The sequence below is a fragment of the Lygodium microphyllum genome, chromosome 21, assembly GCF_053477565.2.
Source record: "Lygodium microphyllum isolate KBCC chromosome 21, Lygodium_microphyllum_v1.1.10, whole genome shotgun sequence".
In the NCBI taxonomy this organism is placed as follows: Eukaryota; Viridiplantae; Streptophyta; class Polypodiopsida; order Schizaeales; family Lygodiaceae; genus Lygodium; species Lygodium microphyllum.
The window spans coordinates 118,136,421-118,149,942 of record NC_141155.1 but is presented as its reverse complement, the minus strand read 5'-3'; positions in this window follow the sequence as shown (position 1 = coordinate 118,149,942).

Here is a 13,522-nt window from a genome sequence, read left to right as displayed (position 1 = left end):
AATGGTGAGCTGCATAACCTTCAAAACCAAATCTTTTAATAGGATATCTGACCCTGCTGGATCTGCGTACCATCGGATCACTCAATGGAGCCTTTACATTACTATGAGCTCTCTGTACACCTGGTGTCCTGACAGAAGGAATACCAAGCTCATCATCCAAGCTCTTTGAGCCACTAGAGTCTCCATCAAGAACTGCATCAATGCCATTTGACACTTTATTCTTTCCTTTGTCTTTACCTATAGTGCTACTAGATGCACCTGAAGATGTAGAGGTACTCCTTAGTCTCTCAAACCAAGGACTACCAGATGATGTCTTTGGTCCACTAAAAGTCCGTGATTCTTGCTTTTCAACCTGTACGTGAGTGTCATGATCATCATCATCATCCAATGCATCACCACTAGATGCATACCAACTGCTCATTTCATCAAAGATGACATCCCTGCTCACTCTGAATTTACATGTGACAGGGTTATAACAGCGATACCCTTTCTGCTCTAAAGAGTATCCAATAAAAACACATTTTTCTGCCTTTGGATCAAGCTTCTTCCATAGCTCATCTGGCACATGAACGTATGCAACACAGCCAAATACCTTCAAGTGCGATACATCACGCTTCTTGCCAGTAAAGCATTCTTCAGGAGTCATTCCATGAACTGTAGTTTTGTCTGAAGATACTAGATGCCTCAGACAAAAAATGCTTAGGCATATTCTTTTCAGCCCCCATCAAGGCGCGTGCAACTTATGCAATATGCCTGTTTTTCCTTTTTGAAACCCCATTTTGCTGTGGGGTATATCTGTATGTGAACTGTCTCTTTATCCCATGAGACCTCAGAAAATCACTGAACTCATTCGAGAGGTACTCTCCCCCTCCATTTGACCTCAAGCACTTTACTTTCAAGCATGTTTCTCTTTCAACTGCAGCCTTGAAAGTTCTAAAGTGCTCAAACGCTTCACTCTTTTCCTTCATAAAATATACCCACAGCTTTCTAGAACAATCATCAATGAATGTGACAAAGTATGAATTGCCTCCAAGAGATACATTTTGTGTAGGGCTCCAAATGTCTGTATGCACAACATCAAGGATATTTCTGCTTACATATTTCTGCTTACGTGAACTCTACGACACCGCGCAGCCACGCTGCACTATATATTTTGTATTGTACATTGAAACACTCAAATTAGTTGTTGCATATAAAATATATATATGACAAATCCTAAACACGTCATCACCTTTGGACTACATCCCCTCGAGAATTTTCACTCCTCCATTGAGACCTCCGCCCCTTCGCGAGATGCTGCGGTCAAAGCTCCATGTAACCATCGCGTTGACATGAACCGCAGCATCTCCTCCATGCCCTCAGGATATCGAATCGGTCGATGGCGCATACTATGTCAAAATTCAGATCGCACTTCCTCTCGATCTTGCCTAGCGATCTGGTACTTGGCGAGCCACGTCTCCATAGAGGCATGGTGCAACATACAAAAGCGATTCACCTTCTCCTCCATTGCAGCATCCATTCTTTTTTCTACCCCATTTCCAACCACCACATCTCCTGTGAGTCTATCATCGTCCTTCAGTGACCATAGCATTTTGTTGTCTAGATTCACCGTTGGTAGCCATTGTGAAATATGCACTAGTGCTTCAGACACCAATCAACCTTTAGCCATGCTACCTTCTGGCCGAGCTCATTGTCGCACAAAGCCTTTCAGGGTTTTCATGAAGTGCTCCAAGAAGAACATCCATCGCGTATGGACAGGTCCAACAATCTCCACTTCATCTAGAAGATACATAAGAAGGTGGATTTGTATCGTGAGCATGCTGGTAGGCAGGTATTTCTCAAAGAGACAGACCGTCTCCACTACTCCCCGCCTCGCGGATTCAATAGAGGACATCTTAATCTCCTTCTATGAGATCCATTGCACCAAATTCAACAACCTGTAAATGGCCCTGCGTATTTCTGGAGTAAAGCATCCTGCAATCTCGATCGATAGTACAAACTGCCACAAATGAGAAAGCATTATGAACAATGGATACACTCCAAATAGCAAAATCTGCACGCCAATTACAATCCATTCATAGTACAAACCTGACATATCTTATGCTAGTCATGGGATTTTAGCCCTGATAATTGGTCGTCTTTAGAAAATACAAACCTGAGAGAATGCATCATACCCACATCGGAGTGCGGATAGACTTGACTACTTGCTTCACAATGCACTCTTCTTTAGTGGAGAAAACCCAAGGAGTGCGAGGTAGCTGCATATGACCATCAGCACTCAAATTGCAGCCAAAGCGCCTCTATCTTGCCTACCTCCTTCAAATCCATTCATGCCCCTATAGTGTCTCTCTTTCCTGTGATGTGGTCCCATAGCAAGTTGCCCACATTCTTAAAAATATGCATGGGATCCAACAAGTGGTTGATCTGTAAGTGGGTCCAATATGGCAACTCGTAGAAAACTGAGAACCGCCGCATTCCGTTTGGATGTGACTCCGCATGGACCATTTTCAATTCGTACTATCTTACAACATTCATGCATGTTGGAGGTCATCCAAGAAAACCTTCCCTAAGTTCATGACCCTCTAGCAAGAAAGCGGCGTGTCCTTGATATACCATCTTCTTCATGGTTCGTGACCTTCGGGAGTCGCACAATGGACATGCATGATAACCTGAGGTAACCAGACCTGTTTCAACACCTCTATCCAGTGAATACAAACTTGAACGAGATAAAATATAGATATTACCAACGAGAACGGAAGCCTATTTACCTGAGCACTCTCTGAATCCCAGAAAGTCATCCATCGTCCACATGAGAATGGCTCGAATATTGGCGGACCGTCGACCATCGCGCTTGCTCATATCTTGCATAGTGACCCCCTCCTCCCACAAAATCTTAAGCTCATCGACCAATGGTTGAAGATAAATGTCCATATTTTTGACTTTGTAGCGGCCGAAGACGAGTAAGCTAAGGATGAGATGTACTTTCTTCATAGAAAGCCATGGAGGGATATTGTAGTTGACAAGGACTATAGGCCACACACACTATAAGAAGTTGAGCATAGACCGAATGGGTTCACGCCATCCATTGCAAGACCGAGCTGAAGATTCCTTGGCTCTCGGGCAAAGCCTGGGAAGGTAGAGTGAATGTGGCTCCATACGCGTGAATCCACTAATATTCATTGAACTCCATGTGTGGACCTATTTTGCCCATGCCACGCTGTCAACCTCGCCAAGCCGGACATACAAAACATGTGGTTTATGCAGGGGATAAGCGAAAAGTGTCTAAGAACTTTTTGAGGGATGGTTTACCCTTACAAGTCCTATCGATACGTGTAAGCACCACACTTTGGACATGTCTCCATAGTCTCGTATTCTCCTCAAACAATATGCAATCGTTGATACATGCATGGATGCTATTGTAGTCCATGCCAAGCTTTCGTAAAACATGTCATGCATCATCACGAGACTCAGGCATGGTATTTGCAAATGGTAATATATGATATTTCAATAATCTGAAAAAAAATCATAAAACACCTTGAAAAAGCATAAATATTTTTAATAATAGTGCCAAAAAGAAATCAACGAAGCGTACGTACAAGGTGCCTGAACAACTCGGTCACACTCGCATCACTCCACCCGTATTTTGCTTGCACACTTAGGAGTGCAAGCAGTGTCTTCAAGTAAGATACTCGGCACCCATCATATAATGGTATGGATGCTTCCTCTCTAAGCGGATCATAAGTCTCGACATCCATGGGAATAATGCATCGATCATTGCCTCCATCTCACGCTCTAAGATTATAGGTAGGTCTGGAAGGCTGCATATCTCATCTGGCATTGACAGTATAGATTGGGTAGTGCCATGCAAGTGGTGGATTGGCTCATGCACTCCATCCATCACACGCCTACGAACTCTTCTAATTGGCCGCAAAGGGTGCACTCCTCCTTGGAATGAGACGTCACCTCCCTGGATAGAAAATTTCTCAGCCATACCCAATCTTCTTGTATATGTCATTCAATTATCTTGCGAGTAAAATGCATGATTGATATTAACTTTTCTTACCGTTTGCTAAAAATATGCAATCGTCTGATCAATGATCTCAGATTGAAACTTGCCAAAGCATCGTACGTGTTCTATAGACAATCGATGTTTTCATCTAATTGCCAGCTTGCATTGAGAGCAAGGACATGGGACACGCTGATTAAGATATGCCTCGCGATCTTGAACAAAAAGACCTTCATCTTTTTCCATTTTGTCTACATTATAACAAACAATTTGTTTTTGTTATCATTCTTTTTTTCTTTCTTAAATTGTTCTCCTCTCCGTCCATCTCTCTCTCTTTTTCTCTTTCTTTATTATGTTGTATGTATTTCCTCTCCCTCTCTCTCATTCCTTCTTCTTTTTTCTCTTCCTCCCCCTCTCTCATTTTCTTTAACGATTATGGCTACGACTATGATGAAGTCCACAACCATGACCACAACCACGATTATGATTACGACTATGACCACGACCATGACCACGACCACGACCACGACCACGACTATAACTACGATGACCACGGCCACGACCACGACCACGACTACGACTATGATGACCACGACCACAATTACGACCACGACCATGACCATGACCACAACTACAACTACGACTACGACTACGACAACCACGATCACGACTACGACGACCACGATCACAACTACAACCATGACCATGACCATGACTATGACCACAACCACCACGACCACGACTATGACTATGACTACGACTATGACTACGACTACAACTACGACTATGACTACGACTACGACTATGACCAAGACCACAACCATGACTACGACTACTTATATAGAGATGAAGAGAGAGACAAGAGTTAGAGAGAGAGTAAAGTTAGAGAAGAAGAGGAGAGAAGTGAGAGAGGTAGAAATAGAAAGAGAGAGAGAGAGAGAGAGAAAAGAGATAGGGGGAGAGAGAAGGATTAGGGAGAGTACAGGAAGAGAGAAAGAGGGAAGATTGAGGGAGAGAGAAGGGTTGAGAGAAGAGAGAGGAGAAAGAGAGAGAGATCCGACTAGAGCATTTGACACCCATAGTCAACACACCGTGGAGAACAAAAACACAAATTGACATTGAATTATGGCAAGAAAATCCACCACAAAACAATAGTTATAATACTCAAGGTAGGATTTCAAAGTCTTACTAATTTCAATCTGTCATGGATTCTATACTATGGGTAGGTTGCACTCACTAAGAATAGAATTGGCGATTCACCTCATCTTCTCTCCATCATCAATAGAATTCTCATTTACCATTTACAATCCACCCACCTTCTCTCCACACTATTGCACACTACAATCTCTATGAGGGCATGAGATTGGGATCTCCTCAGATACCAAAGCATGATCTCTAGCTTGATGGTTGCATATCTACTACTACTACTCATGGAAGAAACCTTAAAATAGTTATTATGCTCAAGTATATGCTTGTTAGAGCATAAATTTGTTCCTAAGACTATTCTAAGGATGAAAGAGGGTTAATGATAAAAGAGTATCCTTCATTATATTTTTAAATTAAAATTGATAGTTGAAGATGAGTTTCCTAAGAGATCTTTTGGTGATGCTGTTTTAGTTTTTGCGAAGCATATGAATGATGCTGTTTTAGTTTTTTGTATTTGTCTTTTTAAGAAGAGATTGATTTTTATGGAATATCCAAAGTTATTTTTGGATTTACGTTATGAAAAATGAATGTTTTTCTAACTGATAGGCTGATTGCCTTCGTTGTATACTTACGTGGTGGAGGCTAGGCTAAGCCCCATATATGAGAGGTCTCTTTGTAGAAAGAACATTATGCTAGGAGGCGCAATTGTGCTAGTGTTCTCTAGCCATATATCCCTTAGGTTTGTTGAGGATCGGCCTAACCTCTATGAGCCTAGGATGAGCTTATTGTAAGGTCTTATTTCCTTTTCTCTCCTTCTCTCCTTCTCTCCCTCTCTCATTTCCTCTCCCTTCCTCACCTTCACCCTCTCTTTCCCTATTAGGTTTAATGATTTTTCTCTCGTCTCCCTCTCTCATTTCCTTTTCTCTCCCTCCCTCACCCTCACTCTCTCTTTCTCTCTTTCCCTATTAGGTTTAATGATTTTTCTCTCTTTTTCTCTCTCCTGTCCCTCTCTCATTTCCTTTTCTCTCTTCCTCTCCCTCTCTCATTTCATCTCCCTCCCTCACTCTCACCCTCACCTTCTCTTTCTCTCTTTCCTTATTATGTTTAACATCTTTTCTCTCTTTTTCTCTCTCCTCTCCTTCTCTCATTTTTTCTCTCTCCTCTCCCTCTCTCATTTCCTTTTTCTCTCTTCCTCTCCCTCTCATTTCTTCTCCCTCCCTCACCCTCACCCTCTCCCTCTCTTCCTCTATTATGTTTAATGTTTTTTCTCTCTCCTCTCCCTCTCTCATTTCTTTTTCTCTCTTCCTCTCCCTCTCTCATTTCATCTCCCTCTCTTTCTCTCTTTCCCTATTATGTTTAATGTTTTTTCTCTCTTCTCCTCTCCCTCCCCTTCTCTTTCTCTCTCCCTCCCTCTCCCTCTCCCTCTCTTTCTCTCTTTCAATGTTTCCCTCTCCCTCTCTCATTTCCCTATTATGTTTAATGTCTCCCTCTCCCTCTCCCTCTCTCATTTCCTCTCCCTCTCCCTCCCTCTCCCTCTCCCTCCCCCTCTCTTTCTCTCTCCCTCCCTCTCCCTCTCCCTCCCTCTTCCTTTCCCATTTCCTCCCCCTCCCCCTCTCTTTCTCTCTCTCTCTTCGTCCCTCCCTCTCCCTCTCTCATTTCCTCTCCCTCCCTCTCCCTCTCCCTCTCTTTCTCTCTCATTTCCTCTCCCTCTCTCAATACACACGGATTATACCAAAACAAGTAAAAGAGAGAGAGAAAACTCACTCTCCCTCTCTCATTTTCTTTCCCTCCCCCTCCCCCTCTCCCTCTCTTTCTCTCTCCCTCCCTCTCCCATTTCCTCCCTTTCCCTCTCTCATTTCCTCTTCCTCTCTCAATATATACAAATTATACAAAAAACAAGCAAAAGAGAGAGAGAAAACACAAAAGCAAAGCAAGAATGGGCAATGCACTCACCGTCAAGTCTCGAAGAAGGGTTTGGCGGCTCCTCTTCGCCCTCTGTACACCTCCTCTTCTTTGCGAACGGCAACAGCGGCAGCGGTGGTGGCGATGGCAGGAGAAGCCTTCTTTCTCTCTTTCTCTCCCTCTCAGCAAGATGGTCGCTCTCCCTCTTGCTCTCTCTTTCATGAATGCACAAAAAATGATGCGCTCGAGTTTCGGCCCGCATTTTTTTGCTCTAGGTACCGTTGCTATTAGCGTAACGACGCAAATAGCGACGCCGCTATTTGTCATCACTAACGCCCGTCGCTATAGCCTCATATCCTTATAGTGAAAGGTGATAGTCACTCTTAGGAGAGGGCCATGCAGTTAGAGTATGACTCATTGTGGAAAAAACCATACATTGGATTTGGTTCCTTTGCACAGTCTAAAACATGCATTGACATGCAATTAGGTATACAAGTTGAAGAGTACCCATGGATGCCCCAAGCCAGCATATAAGGCTAGATTGGTTGCTATGGATTTTAAGCATGAGCATGATGAGCTGGATGCTTTGAAAAGTCATCTTAAGAATAGCTTTGAGATGAAAGACATGGGATAGACCGCACATATTATTTGGATGTGTATCACACATAATCACTCTAAAGGACTCCTTGACTTGTCACAGAAGGAGTACATACAGAAGATTCTTGAGCACTTCCACATGAAGGATGTTAAGCCTATTGGTTGTCCTTTGTCAATTAGGAAAATTGTATCTAAGATTGTACCCAGTTATATGAGCAGAAGGCTGAGATATCCAAGAACACTTATACATATGCAGTGGGTAGTTTGATATATGCCATGATAGCTACTCCCCCTATTGACATAGCATTTACAGTGGCCGTTGTGGTATGCTATATGACTATACCTAGCTGACAATATTGGGATACCATGAAGGATATCATGAGATACCTAAAAGGCACTGCAGATATGAGCATTTGGTATGGTGGTTAGGATAAGTGGGATACACTAACTTTGACTATACAAGACATGAAGATAGTAGGAAGTCCACCTCTGGATATGTCTTTAATTTTGTTGGAGGTGATGTTTCTTGGATGTCTAGGGTGCAAAAATGCATAGCCTTATCTACTACTCAAGCAAAGTATGTTGTAGTACTATTGAGGCTTGCAAGGAGGCCTCATGCTTAGTATTGCTGTTACTCCTACATTGCATTCAGATTCTATGAGTCTCGATTGATGAGAATCCTATAGATCTTCTCACTAAAAGTCTCTCAGTGGAATGTTTTGACTTCCTTAAGAAGATGATGGGCATAGGATGAGATGATGTCTATTCCTCATCTTGTTGTACTTTATGTACATTTATACTTTGTCACTTTTTTCTTATTCTCTCCTCACTAGAGATACATTTTTCTCTAATTGGGGATGAAGGTATGTATGCCTATATCACAATGTATTTACTTTACACACCATGATCGCACATCAGTCACACATTATGAGTATTGGGGTTTCCATATATGGTATCTCTCTCTCTTGCTCTCTTGCTCTCTTGCTCCATCCACCATAGCTCTTGCTTTGCTCTTGTTTCAACTTATATGCTTCCACTCGAGCTCTACCTTTCACAATGTGTAGAAACTCCAACCATCATAATGTGCGAATTTTCTTTCATAAATGTACCAATCTTTGTAGATGTTTTGATCGTTTACATTTATGATAGTTTTGACTCTAGGTTCCTCCCAAAAAAAAAAAATGATGAGCTTTAGCTCTTCTATCCATCGAATCCTTTTTAGATTAATTTTGACACATGCTAGCCTCTCGGCATTAATGAAGCAATAGACATCATGCCAATTTCATCATCTCTCCGCATAATATCCAAGAGGACAATAGAGATTTTCCAAGGTCTTCATAAAATCTTCCCGCCAAGAGTGATCCAATCTATAAAGATGGATTGGTATATAGTGTGAAAGACTAGATAATCATGTTGTAGCTCGCTTTGGATCTATATATGACAAGGTAAGTTTCTTTAAATCCTTTTTTTTTATAAATAAGTTTGCTTATACAAAACTAAGAAAAACCAAGCTATATTATTCTATTATTTATGCAAGAACTTTACATTAAAGCCATGTGTCATATAAGATCACATCGTATTATCCATAGAGTGTACTAAATAGTTTAATATTTAGGCAGCTCACTCAATAACTACTAATTAGCAGTGTATTGTAGATAAAGTGTACTAAAGTTTACGTTTTGATACCACGTGAAATATATTCGACTCCAAATTATAGGGATGATAGTTTATAGTTATTTAGGGATCCGATCCTAGCTATCACCATTCGTGCTACTTATGAGCATACAAATTTAGGTGACTAGGTATCACCTGAGTCTACCTTGCAAGTGAAGTATTCGACCTCATTCCACAAGGATCAACATGTGGATTCCTAAAGACACAACTATAGTCTTTAGCAACCATCCAACAAAAGATAAGGACGTCAGTATAATCTTTTTTCAAAGTGTAATGCAGCCAAAATCTGTCAAATAAGATTATCAAATATTACGATCTATTATATGCTTTTTGCTAGCTATGAAAAATATAAGTGTAATGTACCTAATCCATCAAAAATTTACTTTTTTGTTCAATAGGATTTATAGGCTATGGTAATAAAAATATTAATTTTCCTTGACTACTTAATGGTATTGCAAATTAAAAACTATCCAAGAGTCTAATCATTTCAAAGATAAGTCTTATTTTTTTTAATAATTGATAATATTTTTATATATATTTCGATTATTTTTTCAAATATTTCTAGCTAATTTAACTTATTTCTTAAGTGAAATTAAGTCTCTAATTACTAATCTAAATTTTACATAATTTATTCTATTGATCCAAGCTTATTTTAATTTCTAATTAATCATTTGTAATTTATGTACCAATTATATAAGTTCAAGTATTTTTTTTACTTTGAATCATTAAATTTTAGTAACTTTTAACATATTTTATACTATATTTTACAAAATACAAAAGTTAACAATAATAAAAAAATTAATGAGGATAAGATAAGTTACATTCTTTATTTATGAGAATCTTTACTATTACATCTTGAACAATATGAATTATTTAAGAATTTTTAAAAATGAAATAGAAAACATATGTCCTGTTAACAATCGTATTCTCGGTACTATGGATGGTCGGCGATCCTGCTATGTTAAGGTACTTGTGTGGGGCCATGGTAGTCAAGAAATGTAAAATGAAGAGATTCGTAGGTAGGGTGTCGGCGTGAAAAAATCACTACCTCCTTGTCATGTAAATCACCTCTCCTCTCTTTTTCTCTCACTTTCACTCTCTCAAAAGTAACCTCACCTCCATAATCATATGAAATTAAAGAGAGGGGACCCTTCAAATAGTTTTTCTAAAGGAGAAAGAGGGTTTTGTCTTTATTTGGTTGATTCATTAAAGGCGGGTTTTTTCTTTATTGCCTAAGGGAAAATTTTTGTTTTTATATTAAGGTTTAGAAATTAGAAAATTCATTTAGGAAAAAAGTAAATGTTTTTGCTAGGAAATCCTCCCAATAATTGTGTGTGAAAACACACATATACAAACACATAGATTTTTCTAAATAAAAATTTTGAAAAATAAGTTTAAAATTTTGAAAAGTTAGCTAAAAATGAACTAAAAATCAAAATTACATCCAAAATATTTTAAGGATATTTATGGTTTTTTTTAATTTAATACTCTTACAAAAATTAAGAATAATTATTAATAAATTAAGATAAGCTTAAAAATTAGTAAATAAACTAAAAGTATAATTAATTTTTTAAAATCGTAGTTTAATCATAATAAATTAGTCTATGTTAATTAAATAAAAATAAATTAATATGAGTGTTATTTAAGGGTATATCAATATGTATGAATGCAAAAACTCAACAGCAAGCATGCGAGGAGGTGAAATTAGGGGTGGTCATGTGCACTTGATTGAAAAAATCTAGGCATATTACAAAGTCAAAAGAGTGAGAACAAATCTCCATTACTTCTTCTTCACATAACTTTTTTAGTATAAGTGATCCTCTAGGTTTTGAGATCTGGTTTTCTTTCTTGCATTATACCAACTTATTAGTATATATTGAGCTTAAATAGCTTAAGATGTAAGATGAATCAAAGTAAGAATAGAATAATATACATTGGTAATAATGGCACCAAATGCATATGCATTACTTGATTTCTAAACCGAAAGAAACATTGGATTAGGTGGTATCGGGTTTTTAGGAATACTTAGTTTTGGTATTACAATTGGCTTGGAAACAATATCCAAAATTGTATCCTAGAACTCATACAAGCCCAAGATCGCATTGACCTTGAACTTCCACTAGGTATGGTTGGTTATATCAAGTTTATATTTTATGAATCCAAGTCAACAAACCCACATGGTCTTCATTGCTATAGCTACATTATTATTTCCTCCACTATTTCTCCCACTTTGGATATCAATCCTTGTTATTTTTTGCTACAAAATGTAGTTTTTGTACTTTCGATACCATGAAAGAAAATGATACAAGATAAGATAATAGAATATCTAAGTGTAAAAGAAATTCTAAATTAGTACAATTAATGGCTAAATGGTCTATCCACCCATGCAATCCTATGAGATTTGATGGTGATCTACATAGATGTTAGATGGTACATAGTGCATGCACAAGGTATAAATGCCCAATCACTATTATGTATTGGTGGGTAGCATTGCCTATTTAAATGTAGTTTTAGAGGTCAACTAGACATGGACACACATGGGTGGTTTGCCTTTACCCACTATCCATGCATTGGCCTCCACTCAGATACATGGTACATGACAATCCAAGAGATATTTTAAACACCATATATTGCCTACACCATTGGGCCTCTTGCCCCCTGACCAACACTTAGGGGCCAACCTTAAACCCTATGAAGTAAGTGCATTTGATAACCCATCACCTAGTCTGTATCACTATTCATTAACTCTTTTTCACTTGACCCAAGGGTCTTGTCAAGAGGCCATTTCATAACCACCTAATCTACAATACTAGATCCCTCCCAATGTCTACATTGAGAACCCTTGTAGTTTCCAATACCCATCATTGCTTCTCATCATTTGGAAGCTTTACAAATTTGGCACTTGGAGCATAAGTAGATAACTAAGAGATTGGCATTTGAGTGACCTCTAATAGGTAAAGGGATTATTAGCTCAGCTAAGAGCCAAATATTGATACAGAGCTTGCCTATGGAAGTCAAATTAAATTACATATTGTTAGCCTCATGTTTTTTTTCATGTGACTAAGAAAGGAACTATGTAAAATTTTAATTAGGAATTCTACTTTTACATGTCACAACAATGTGGTAGTATAACCTACATTAGAAAAAGTCTATACAAGTGTGTTCGATGGAAAGTGAGCTAGTGTGAGCTTGCATGTCACATTTTATGGATAGATGGACCCAATAAGTCCAGTACCTTTTTGACAATCATGACTTTGAGCTAATAATCCAAAGCAATTTCATGTTTGGGATTAGAATGATGATTTTCCCTTGCTTCACAACAAAAACAACATTTTCTCTTTAAATAATTATGCAAATTAATTTATTATGAGAATTCCAAGGTGTGAGTGCAAGTCATTTCATAAAGGATAAATCAATTTAGGATGAATTTGAGAAGTTTACAAACCCTCAAGTTGGTCCAAGTGTTTAGGCATTAATGTTTATTTGAAATATATTTAGAGACCACATAATCAACTATGTCACTAATATATATCCTAAGGGGTGCATGCAATGTCATTTATGGAGAGGCATCTCATTTATGTAGTCCAAAGGTGATGACGTGTTTAGGATTTGTCATATATATATTTTATATGCAACAACTAATTTGAGTGTTTCAATGTACAATACAAAATATATAGTGCAGCGTGGCTGCGCGGTGTCGTAGAGTTCATGTAAGCAGAAATATGTAAGCAAAAATATCCTTGATGTTGTGCATACAGACATTTGGAGCCCTACACAAAATGTATCTCTTGGAGGCAATTCATACTTTGTCACATTCATTGATGATTGTTCTAGAAAGCTGTGGGTATATTTTATGAAGGAAAAGAGTGAAGCGTTTGAGCACTTTAGAACTTTCAAGGCTGCAGTTGAAAGAGAAACATGCTTGAAAGTAAAGTGCTTGAGGTCAGATGGAGGGGGAGAGTACCTCTCGAATGAGTTCAGTGATTTTCTGAGGTCTCATGGGATAAAGAGACAGTTCACATACAGATATACCCCACAGCAAAATGGGGTTTCAAAAAGGAAAAACAGGCATATTGCAGAAGTTGCACGCGCCTTGATGGGGGCTGAAAAGAATATGCCTAAGCATTTTTTGTCTGAGGCATCTAGTATCTTCAGAATGCCTCACGTAAGGGCTGCAGAACACGGGGTTCAAGATAT